We start from the raw sequence: 10466 nt of genomic DNA, 5'->3' as shown, positions 1-10466 counted from the left end.
TCTGAGGCAGGAGGTGTTAGATTACTCAGCTGTTCTAGTGGTCTGAGGCAGGTGTTAGATTACTCAGCTGTTCTAGTGGTCTGAGGCAGGTGGTAGATTACTCAGCTGTTCTAGTGGTCTGAGGCAGGTGGTAGATTACTCAGCTGTTCTAGTGGTCTGAGGCAGGTGTTAGATTACTCAGCTGTTCTAGTGGTCTGAGGCAGGTGGTAGATTACTCAGCTGTTCTAGTGGTCTGAGGCAGGTGGTAGATTACTCAGCTGTTCTAGTGGTCTGAGGCAGGTGTTAGATTACTCAGCTGTTCTAGTGGTCTGAGGCAGGTGGTAGATTACTCAGCTGTTCTAGTGGTCTGAGGCAGGTTTAGTTTAGTTTAGTTTATTTTATTTTTACAGGGACAGTGCACATTAATCAACGTTTCAGTAAAAGTGCCGGTTTTAGCCAGCCGGCTAATTTTCAACCGCAGTCCCTGGGCAGGTTATTAAAAACAATTACAATATAGACAATAGCACCATAGACACAGCAACATAGCAACATAGGACAAGCAAGACATAGCATACAGACAGAGCAACATAGAACAAAAAGCAGCAAGACAAAATTCATAAAAGCAACAAAGTGTTTCCATACCTCACAAGCTACAGACAACATGGAAAGCGGCAACACACAGCTAGGGACCATGTTCACAAATCTGATTGACCTTTAGCCAGGTCTTCAAGCATTTTGTGAAAGTGTGATATGTGGTGCAGTTATGTGTGTCTGATGGCAGTGTATTCCAGACATGGGAAGCTCTCACAGAGAATGCAGATTTACTAAAGGTGCTTTTCCTTAGGGGAACTATACAGTCACCTCTCATGGCAGACCTTGTGGATCTGCTGCCATATGTCTGGGTTTTCTGTTTAACAAAAATATTGAGTGGAGGGGGAGCCAGGCCATTAAGGATCTTGAATACAAGACATGCGTCGGTGTATTGCACAAGATTTTCCCAACTCAAGAGCTCATGCTTTCTAAGGATGTGACAATGATGATGCCTATCAAGCACTTTGAGAGCCTGTTTGTAGACAGACTGAATAGGTTTTAATGTTGTACAGCAAGCTTGGGCCCAACTAGTCAAGCAGTATGTTAAGTGGGGAGTATCATAGATTTGAAGTACAGTTTTGCTACCTCTGTAGTCAAACAATTTCGTATAAATCGGAAATTAGCTAGATTGAATTTAGTTATTTGAATTACCTTTTTCACATGCTTTTTAAAAGAGAGGTTGGAATCAAGTATGATGCCAAGGTACTTAAAATCGGATACCACCTGGAGCTTCTCCCCTGACACATAGACATCTGGCTCAGTAGCATCTGTTGCCCTCTTTGTGAAGAACATGCAAACAGTTTTTTTCACATTGAGATGCAAACACGAGTCACTGAGCCACTTTGTAACCTGGACCATTACAGTAGTGAGTCACTATGTAACCTGGACCATTACAGTAGTGAGTCACTATGTAACCTGGACCTGGACCATTACAGTAGTGAGTCACTATGTAACCTGGACCATTACACTATGAGTCCTGGACCATTACAGTAGTGAGTCACTATGTAACCTGGACCATTACAGTAGTGAGTCACTATGTAACCTGGACCATTACAGTAGTGAGTCACTATGTAACCTGGACCATTACAGTAGTGAGTCACTATGTAACCTGGACCATTACAGTAGTGAGTCACTATGTAACCTGGACCATTACAGTAGTGAGTCACTATGTAACCTGGACCATTACAGTAGTGAGTCACTATGTAACCTGGACCATTACAGTAGTGAGTCACTATGTAACCTGGACCATTACAGTAGTGAGTCACTATGTAACCTGGACCATTACAGTAGTGAGTTCTTGTGCAGCTTGTTGTTTGCTCTTTGCACATATATCACTGTATCATCTGCATACATTTGAACTTCAGACCCAGTACAGACAGAAGGCAGATCATTAATGTACAGACTGAACAGGAGGGGCCCCAGTATTGACCCTTGGGGCACGCCCACATCATAGCTACGAGTGGGCGACAGCTCATTGCTCACTCTGACACACTGAGTTCTGCCTTCAAGGTATGATTTCATCCATCTCAAGGCATCAGGGGAAAAGTTGAACTTGGACAATTTTGTGATGAGAATCTCATGGTTAACAGTATCAAAAGCCTTCCTTAGGTCCAGAAACACAGCCCCAACAGCACCCCCTTTGTCCATCTTGGACTTCACATTTTCAGAAGAAAGCAGTTGGCCGTTTCTGTGGAGTGTTTCGCTCTGAAGCCAAACTGCATGGAGTGTAATGTGAAGGGGCTGTTGTTGAGGTGGTTAATCAGTTGTTCTGCTACACACTTTTCAACAACCTTTGACACCACAGGTAGTATACTAATGGGCCTGTAGTTACTCACGTCAGCAGGGTCGCCTGATTTAAAGATGGCCGTTATTATGGCCGACTTCCATACCCTTGAAACACACCGAGACCAATAGATGTGTTGGTGACCTTAGTAATGGGGCCAATGAGTGACTCTTTGTAGTTTTTAAGAAAGGTAGAGTCCATCCCAAACACATCTTTGGCTTTAGAGTTCTTTAGTGAGCTAATCACCTTGTTCACCTTTGACTCAGAAACCTCCCTTATGATGAAGACAGGTTGAGTGTCATTCACTAGCACTGAGCCCAAGAAATCAGTGGAGGGGTTCTGTGTCAGTAACCTGACAGAGTCAATAAAGTAGGAATTGAAGGCTGTTGCTATTTCAACTGCATCCTGTGTTAGATTGTTATTCACCATGATTTCTAGTCTTTTTGCAGTGTTACTATGGTCTTTCCCTGTTCACTTTTTTAGATTCTCCCATATCAATTTAGAATTTCCCTTTGCTTCACCAATTATGTTAATAAAAAGTTTGCCTTGGCCTGTCTGATTTCTTTTATCACCTTATTTCTCAGCATGGTAAACCTACGTCTGTCATGCTCTAATTTAGATTTTAGGGCTATTTTTAGAGCATAATCTCGTTCTTTCATCAATTTCCAGATTTCTCCATTTAGCCAAGGAAGAGTGCTCTTTTGGCCAGGTTTGGATTTGATTTTCTTTAGGAAGCCATTTATTGTAGTCTGGATTGTGGATAGAAAAACCTGACTATCAGCTTCCACATCTGTATAGGACAAGAGATCATTCCAGTTTATTCCCTTAATTGCTTTTTCAAAATAGTTTAATTCACTCTTAGGTATTCTGAGTTGATCCGGCTTTCTAACAGTAGAGAGGTTAAACCTGCTCTTAGACAGCTTTCTGGCTATAAGTGTCAGATTATGATCAGACAGCCCAGTAACCATATTGAATGATTTAGTCACTCTCTCTGGTTTATTACTGAACACCAAATCAATCTGTGTTTTAGAGCAACAAGTCACCCTGGTTGGCCCTTTAACTAGCTGTGTAAGGTCAAAGGTATTAGTGATCCGTTTGAGGGTTTTCCTACAACACTTGTCTTCATAATTAATGTTAAAATCTCCCATTAAGATGACCTCTTTCCCAAAATCACATTCCCTAAGCATGGTATTAAACTGATCAAAAAACACACTTTTGGTGGAAGGTGGCCTATACATTCCAATGAGGGTAAAAGACATTTGGGGAGACAGTGTAACGTTCAGGCCGATACATTCTCGTTCATTATCACATGACCACTCAATTTGTTTACATCGGATATGTTCTTTAATGTAAATCATCACACCCCCTCCTCCTCTTCCTTCAATCCTGTCTCTCCTGAAGACATTGTAGCCAGGCACAATCAAAGCAGCATATGGAGAGTGTTTATGGAGCCATGTCTCTGAGAGGCAGAGAAAGTCAAGGTTGGAGTCTGTGAGTAAATGTTGAATTTGATCACTTTTTGGAATGACACTACGAATGTTCAAGTGCCCCCCTAGTAGTCCCTTGGGCTCGTGGGTCCCAGATGACTCGAGAGTGATTGACACATTGAAAAAAGTTAAAATTTCGATGTTTTCTGACGGCTGGGTTTAGGCCGTTTTGTTTCGTTTTGATTAGGGGCAGTTCGGTGGCGCAATTAACAATCCCTCCCACCTGCACTGGATGCGGGGAACTAATTAAAATAGCTTGCGTACCAGAAGCAGAGTCAGGGATCGCATATAGCGACTCTGGTATGTTTGAAGAGTCAAAATCTATCCTGGAGCCGGGTGAGTCGAGAGAAACCATAGGACCATAGCACTCACCCACCTCCACAGCGGCGACGACCAGTGGACGAGGCCTTCCACCGCTCTCCACTCCGGTGCGTATCACTGGCTCGGTGATATTGGGCCCAGGATTGAGTTGTACATCCCCGGAGAGCAGGAGGGTAGTGAACAGGTAGTTTAACAGTTTCCGATAAATGTTGGACTTGTGTTTGTTACGCCTAAGCGGTTCAGTAGAATAAGGAGCGAGGTAGACTTGGCCATTATTCAGAACATTATGGTATGCTGTGTACTGTCCGCTCCCGTGGAACAGTGAACCACTGTGTTTGGTGTTGATATTCTCCGGTAGATTACTCAGCTGTTCTAGTGGTCTGAGGCAGGTGGTAGATTACTCAGCTGTTCTAGTGGTCTGAGGCAGGTGGTAGATTACTCAGCTGTTCTAGTGGTCTGAGGCAGGTGGTAGATTACTCAGCTGTTCTAGTGGTCTGAGGCAGGTGGTAGATTACTCAGCTGTTCTAGTGGTCTGAGGCAGGTGGTAGATTACTCAGCTGTTCTAGTGGTCTGAGGCAGGTGGTAGATTACTCAGCTGTTCTAGTGGTCTGAGGCAGGTGGTAGATTACTCAGCTGTTCTAGTGGTCTGAGGCAGGTGGTAGATTACTCAGCTGTTCTAGTGGTCTGAGGCAGGTGGTAGATTACTCAGCTGTTCTAGTGGTCTGAGGCAGGTGGTAGATTACTCAGCTGTTCTAGTGGTCTGAGGCAGGTGGTAGATTACTCAGCTGTTCTAGTGGTCTGAGGCAGGTGTTAGATTACTCAGCTGTTCTAGTGGTCTGAGGCAGGTGGTAGATTACTCAGCTGTTCTAGTGGTCTGAGGCAGGTGGTAGATTACTCAGCTGTTCTAGTGGTCTGAGGCAGGTGGTAGATTACTCAGCTGTTCTAGTGGTCTGAGGCAGGTGGTAGATTACTCAACTGTTCTAGGGGTCTGAGGCAGGTGTTAGATTACTCAGCTGTTCTAGTGGTCTGAGGCAGGTGTTAGATTACTCAGCTGTTCTTGTGATCTGAGGCAGGTGTTAGATTACTCAGCTGTTCTAGTGGTCTGAGGCAGGTGGTAGATTACTCAGCTGTTCTAGTGGTCTGAGGCAGGTGGTAGATTACTCAGCTGTTCTAGTGGTCTGAGACAGGTGTTAGATTACTCAGCTGTTCTAGTGGTCTGAGGCAGGTGTTAGATTACTCAGCTGTTCTAGTGGTCTGAGGCAGGTGTTAGATTACTCAGCTGTTCTAGTGGTCTGAGGCAGGTGTTAGATTACTCAGCTGTTCTAGTGGTCTGAGGCAGGTGTTAGATTACTCAGCTGTTCTAGTGGTCTGAGGCAGGTGTTAGATTACTCAGCTGTTCTAGTGATCTGAGGCAGGTGGTAGATTACTCAGCTGTTCTAGTGGTCTGAGACAGGTGTTAGATTACTCAGCTGTTCTTGTGATCTGAGGCAGGTGTTAGATTACTCAGCTGTTCTTGTGATCTGAGGCAGGTGGTAGATTACTCAGCTGTTCTAGTGGTCTGAGGCAGGTGGTAGATTACTCAGCTTTTCTAGTGGTCTGAGGCAGGTGGTATATTACTCAGCTTTTCTAGTGGTCTGAGGCAGGTGGTAGATTACTCAGCTGTTCTAGTGGTCTGAGGCAGGTGTTAGATTACTCAGCTGTTCTAGTGGTCTGAGGCAGGTGTTAGATTACTCAGCTGTTCTAGTGGTCTGAGGCAGGTGTTAGATTACTCAGCTGTTCTAGTGGTCTGAGGCAGGTGTTAGATTACTCAGCTGTTCTAGTGGTCTGAGACAGGTGTTAGATTACTCAGCTGTTCTAGTGGTCTGAGGCAGGTGGTATATTACTCAGCTGTTCTAGTGGTCTGAGGCAGGTGGTAGATTACTCAGCTGTTCTAGTGGTCTGAGGCAGGTGGTAGATTACTCAGCTGTTCTAGTGGTCTGAGGCAGGTGTTAGATTACTCAGCTGTTCTAGTGGTCTGAGGCAGGTGGTAGATTACTCAGCTGTTCTAGTGGTCTGAGGCAGGTGTTAGATTACTCAGCTGTTCTAGTGGTCTGAGGCAGGAGGTGTTAGATTACAAGCATTTTCAATTGTAACCTTAATAATATGACTTACTAATGTCATATTACAGTTTTGAATTAGTTTTTAAATATTGAAATATTGATGTCACAAGTGTATCATTTGTAAAGTTCAGATATATATTATTAACGTGTAAAACCTAGCAGTACACTTGGGGGCGCTGTGGGGACCCTTGGGGCGCTGTGGGGTCACTGTGGGGACAATGTGGGGGCACTTGGGGACAATGAACCTAAAGCCAACACATGAACAAACTTATTCCCAGATATAAATCAAATTGGTCACATACACATGGTTAGCAGAAGTTATTGGTTACATACACATGGTTAGCAGATGTCATTGGTTACATACACATGGTTAGCAGATGTTATTGATCACATACACATGGTTAGCAGATGTCATTGGTTACATACACAGGGTTAGCAGATGTTATTGATCACATACACAGGGTTAGCAGATGTTATTGGTCACATACACAGGGTTAGCAGATGTCATTGGTCACATACACAGGGTTAGCAGATGTTATTGGTCACATACACAGGGTTAGCAGATGTTATTGGTCACATACACAGGGTTAGCAGATGTTATTGGTCACATACACAGGGTTAGCAGATGTTATTGGTCAGATACACAGGGTTAGCAGATGTTATTGGTCACATACACAGGGTTAGCAGATGTTATTGGTCACATACACAGGGTTAGCAGATGTTATTGGTCACATACACATGGTTAGCAGATGTTATTTGTCAGATACACAGGGTTAGCAGATGTTATTGGTCACATACACATGGTTAGCAGATGTTATTGGTCACATACACATGGTTAGCAGATGTTATTGGTCACATACACATGGTTAGCAGATGTTATTGGTCACATACACAGGGTTAGCAGATGTTATTGGTCACATACACAGGGTTAGCAGATGTCATTGGTCACATACACAGGGTTAGCAGATGTTATTGGTCCCATACACATGGTTAGCAGATGTTATTGGTTACATACACATGGTTAGCAGATGTCATTGGTTACATACACATGGTTAGCAGATGTTATTGGTTACATGGTTAGCAGATGTTATTGATCACATACACATGGTTAGCAGATGTTATTGATCACATACACATGGTTAGCAGATGTTATTGGTCAGATACACATGGTTAGCAGATGTCATTGGTCACATACACATGGTTAGCAGATGTCATTGGTCACATACACAGGGTTAGCAGATGTTATTGGTTACATACACATGGTTAGCAGATGTCATTGGTTACATACACATGGTTAGCAGATGTCATTGGTTACATACACATGGTTAGCAGATGTCATTGGTTACATACACATGGTTAGCAGATGTTATTGATCACATACACAGGGTTAGCAGATGTTATTGGTTACATACACATGGTTAGCAGATGTTATTGGTTACATACACATGGTTAGCAGATGTCATTGGTCACATACACAGGGTTAGCAGATGTTATTGGTCACATACACAGGGTTAGCAGATGTTATTGGTCACATACACAGGGTTAGCAGATGTTATTGGTCACATACACAGGGTTAGCAGATGTCATTGGTCACATACACAGGGTTAGCAGATGTTATTGGTCACATACACAGGGTTAGCAGATGTTATTGGTTACATACACATGGTTAGCAGATGTCATTGGTTACATACACATGGTTAGCAGATGTTATTGGTCACATACACAGGTTAGCAGATGTTATTGGTCACATACACATGGTTAGCAGATGTTATTGGTTACATACACATGGTTAGCAGATGTCATTGGTTACATACACATGGTTAGCAGATGTCATTGGTTACATACACATGGTTAGCAGATGTCATTGGTTACATAAACATGGTTAGCAGATGTTATTGGTCACATACACATGGTTAGCAGATGTTATTGGTCAGATACACATGGTTAGCAGATGTCATGTCATTGGTCACATACACATGGTTAGCAGATGTCATTGGTCACATACACAACCACGGGTTAGCAGATGTTATTGGTTACATACACAGGGTTAGCAGATGTTATTGGTTACATACACATGGTTAGCAGATGTTATTGGTTACATACACATGGTTAGCCAGATGTCATTGGTCACATACACAGGGTTAGCCAGATGTTACCTGGTCACATACACAGGGTTAGCAGATGTCATTGGTCACATACACAGGGTTAACCAGATGTTACCTGCCACCTACACAGGGTTAGCAGATGTTATTGGTCACATACCACGGGCTACCTGACCTGTCATTGGTCACATACACATGGTTAGCAGATGTCATTGGTCACATACACAGGGTTAGAGGCTGTTACCTGCCACATACACATGGTTAACCAGATGTTACCTGGTCACATACACATGGTTAGCAAATGTTATTTACAATGGCTGCCTTGTTCAGGGGCAGTTTTTACCTTGTCAGCTCTAGGGATTTGATCTAGCAACCTTTCGGTACCTGGCCACCTCTACACTCTAACCACGAGGCTACCTGCCACCTCTACACTCTAACCACGAGGCTACCTGCCACCTCTACACTCTAACCACGAGGCTACCTGCCACCTCTACACTCTAACCACGAGGCTACCTGCCACCTCTACACTCTAACCACGAGGCTACCTGCCACCTCTACACTCTAACCACAGGCTACCTGCCACCTCTACACTCTAACCACGAGGCTACCTTCCGCCACAGACATACTTATCACTTGTTTACATAATTATTATACATAAATCATTGCCAAAAGCACAAGACATACTGTTGCATGTAGGTCTACATTATTTATCGAATTGATCATATAGAAATGTGAAACATTATTTTTAACTACTACAAAGCAATTACATGTGGCGCAGGAACCACTGACTCACTGCATTATTCTATAGTATTATCAAGACACCTGCTGTTAACTCTTAACTACTTAGGACAGCTGCTGTTAACTCTTAACTACTTAGGACAGCTCACCAGGTGTCCTAAATATCTACCGACTAGGTGGGACTAGAGACTTCATGCATAGCTTTAATTTATACCCATAAGTGTCAAATGTGTTTATTCTCAGCACTTATACGACCAATGTTGTACTCTGAGACGCTTTGTGGGTATGGTCCCAGATCTCAACATATTGTTATAAAAAAACATAGAATGTTTGTTTTACATAATAATAAAAAATGATAAAAAATGAATATTACTAATGTAACCCACTGTAAAGACTGGGTTTAGTTGATTGTGTTGCACTGATCATGTCCGCGTTCTGGGACTGTCCGCGTCCCCGTACAGAACCGTCCGCGTCCCCGTACAGAACTGTCCGCGTCCCCGTTCGGTGTGGCGCCAAGCCGGTTACGCGCAGAGTGGACTGAGGTGATCTTGGGGAATAACGACGGAGTTTGTTACAGTGTTGAGACGCCAAAGTTTACTGTTCAATTAGCTTTTTTCTTTACGGTCAGGGACAGTATGAGTGTAGCCAGATCCTTTTCACTCTCTATCCTTGTTTCATTTTGTGGTTCACCGGATTCATCATCGAGACGAGGGACAGACGAACGACCTGCTAACTAACCTGCTAGCTATTCGGTACAGCTCGGTAAGCTAGCTAGCTACTCTACCAGCAGCATCCTAGTTATCCTAGCTAGTCGGTACAGCTCGGTGATCTAGCTACTCTACCAGCAGCATCCTAGTTATCCTAGCTAGTCGGTACAGCTCGGTAAGCTAGCTAGCTACTCTACCAGCAGCATCCTAGTTATCCTAGCTACTCTACCAGCAGCATCCTAGTTATCCTAGCTAGTCGGTACAGCTCGGTAAGCTAGCTACTCTACCAGCAGCATCCTAGTTATCCTAGCTAGTCGGTACAGCTCGGTAAGCTAGCTAGCTACTCTACCAGCAGCATCCTAGTTACCATAGCTACTCTACCAGCAGCATCCTAGTTACCATAGCTACTCTACCAGCAGCATCCTAGTTACCATAGCTACTCTACCAGCAGCATCCTAGTTACCATAGCTACTCTACCAGCAGCATCCTAGTTACCATAGCTACCACTACATCATCACCGGCTGTCTGCATTTCTTGTGGACCGATGGAGCTCCCCGGTTGTTTCTTCCACCTGTTAAATCCCGGTGAGGCTTCTCCCTCTCTCGTTGACGGATGCTGGCTACCTCTGTCAGCTCCTCTTTCACTAGATGGACGGTAAC

At 43.8% G+C, this 10466-nt stretch overlaps 1 long non-coding RNA gene across 50 annotated transcripts; it reads left to right on the top strand.

Moving 5' to 3' along the window:
* The first annotated feature begins 6 nt into the window (after positions 1 to 6).
* LOC127917393 (uncharacterized) lies at positions 7 to 8199 on the top strand. 50 transcript variants are annotated; one of them, XR_008097290.1, is made up of 5 exons: positions 7 to 355; positions 4551 to 5690; positions 5729 to 5842; positions 6071 to 7491; positions 7987 to 8199. It is a non-coding gene; the product is annotated as an uncharacterized LOC127917393 (long non-coding RNA). The 50 variants fall into 50 exon arrangements; XR_008097256.1 differs by having other exon boundaries at positions 4551 to 5956; positions 6147 to 6222; positions 6261 to 7491; positions 7987 to 8198; XR_008097284.1 differs by having other exon boundaries at positions 4551 to 4968; positions 5083 to 7491.
* The last annotated feature ends 2267 nt before the right edge of the window (positions 8200 to 10466 follow it).

The sequence above is a fragment of the Oncorhynchus keta genome, unplaced genomic scaffold, assembly GCF_023373465.1.
Source record: "Oncorhynchus keta strain PuntledgeMale-10-30-2019 unplaced genomic scaffold, Oket_V2 Un_contig_11389_pilon_pilon, whole genome shotgun sequence".
NCBI classification, from domain to species: Eukaryota; Metazoa; Chordata; class Actinopteri; order Salmoniformes; family Salmonidae; genus Oncorhynchus; species Oncorhynchus keta.
This window is presented reverse-complemented; position numbering and strand designations above follow the sequence as displayed.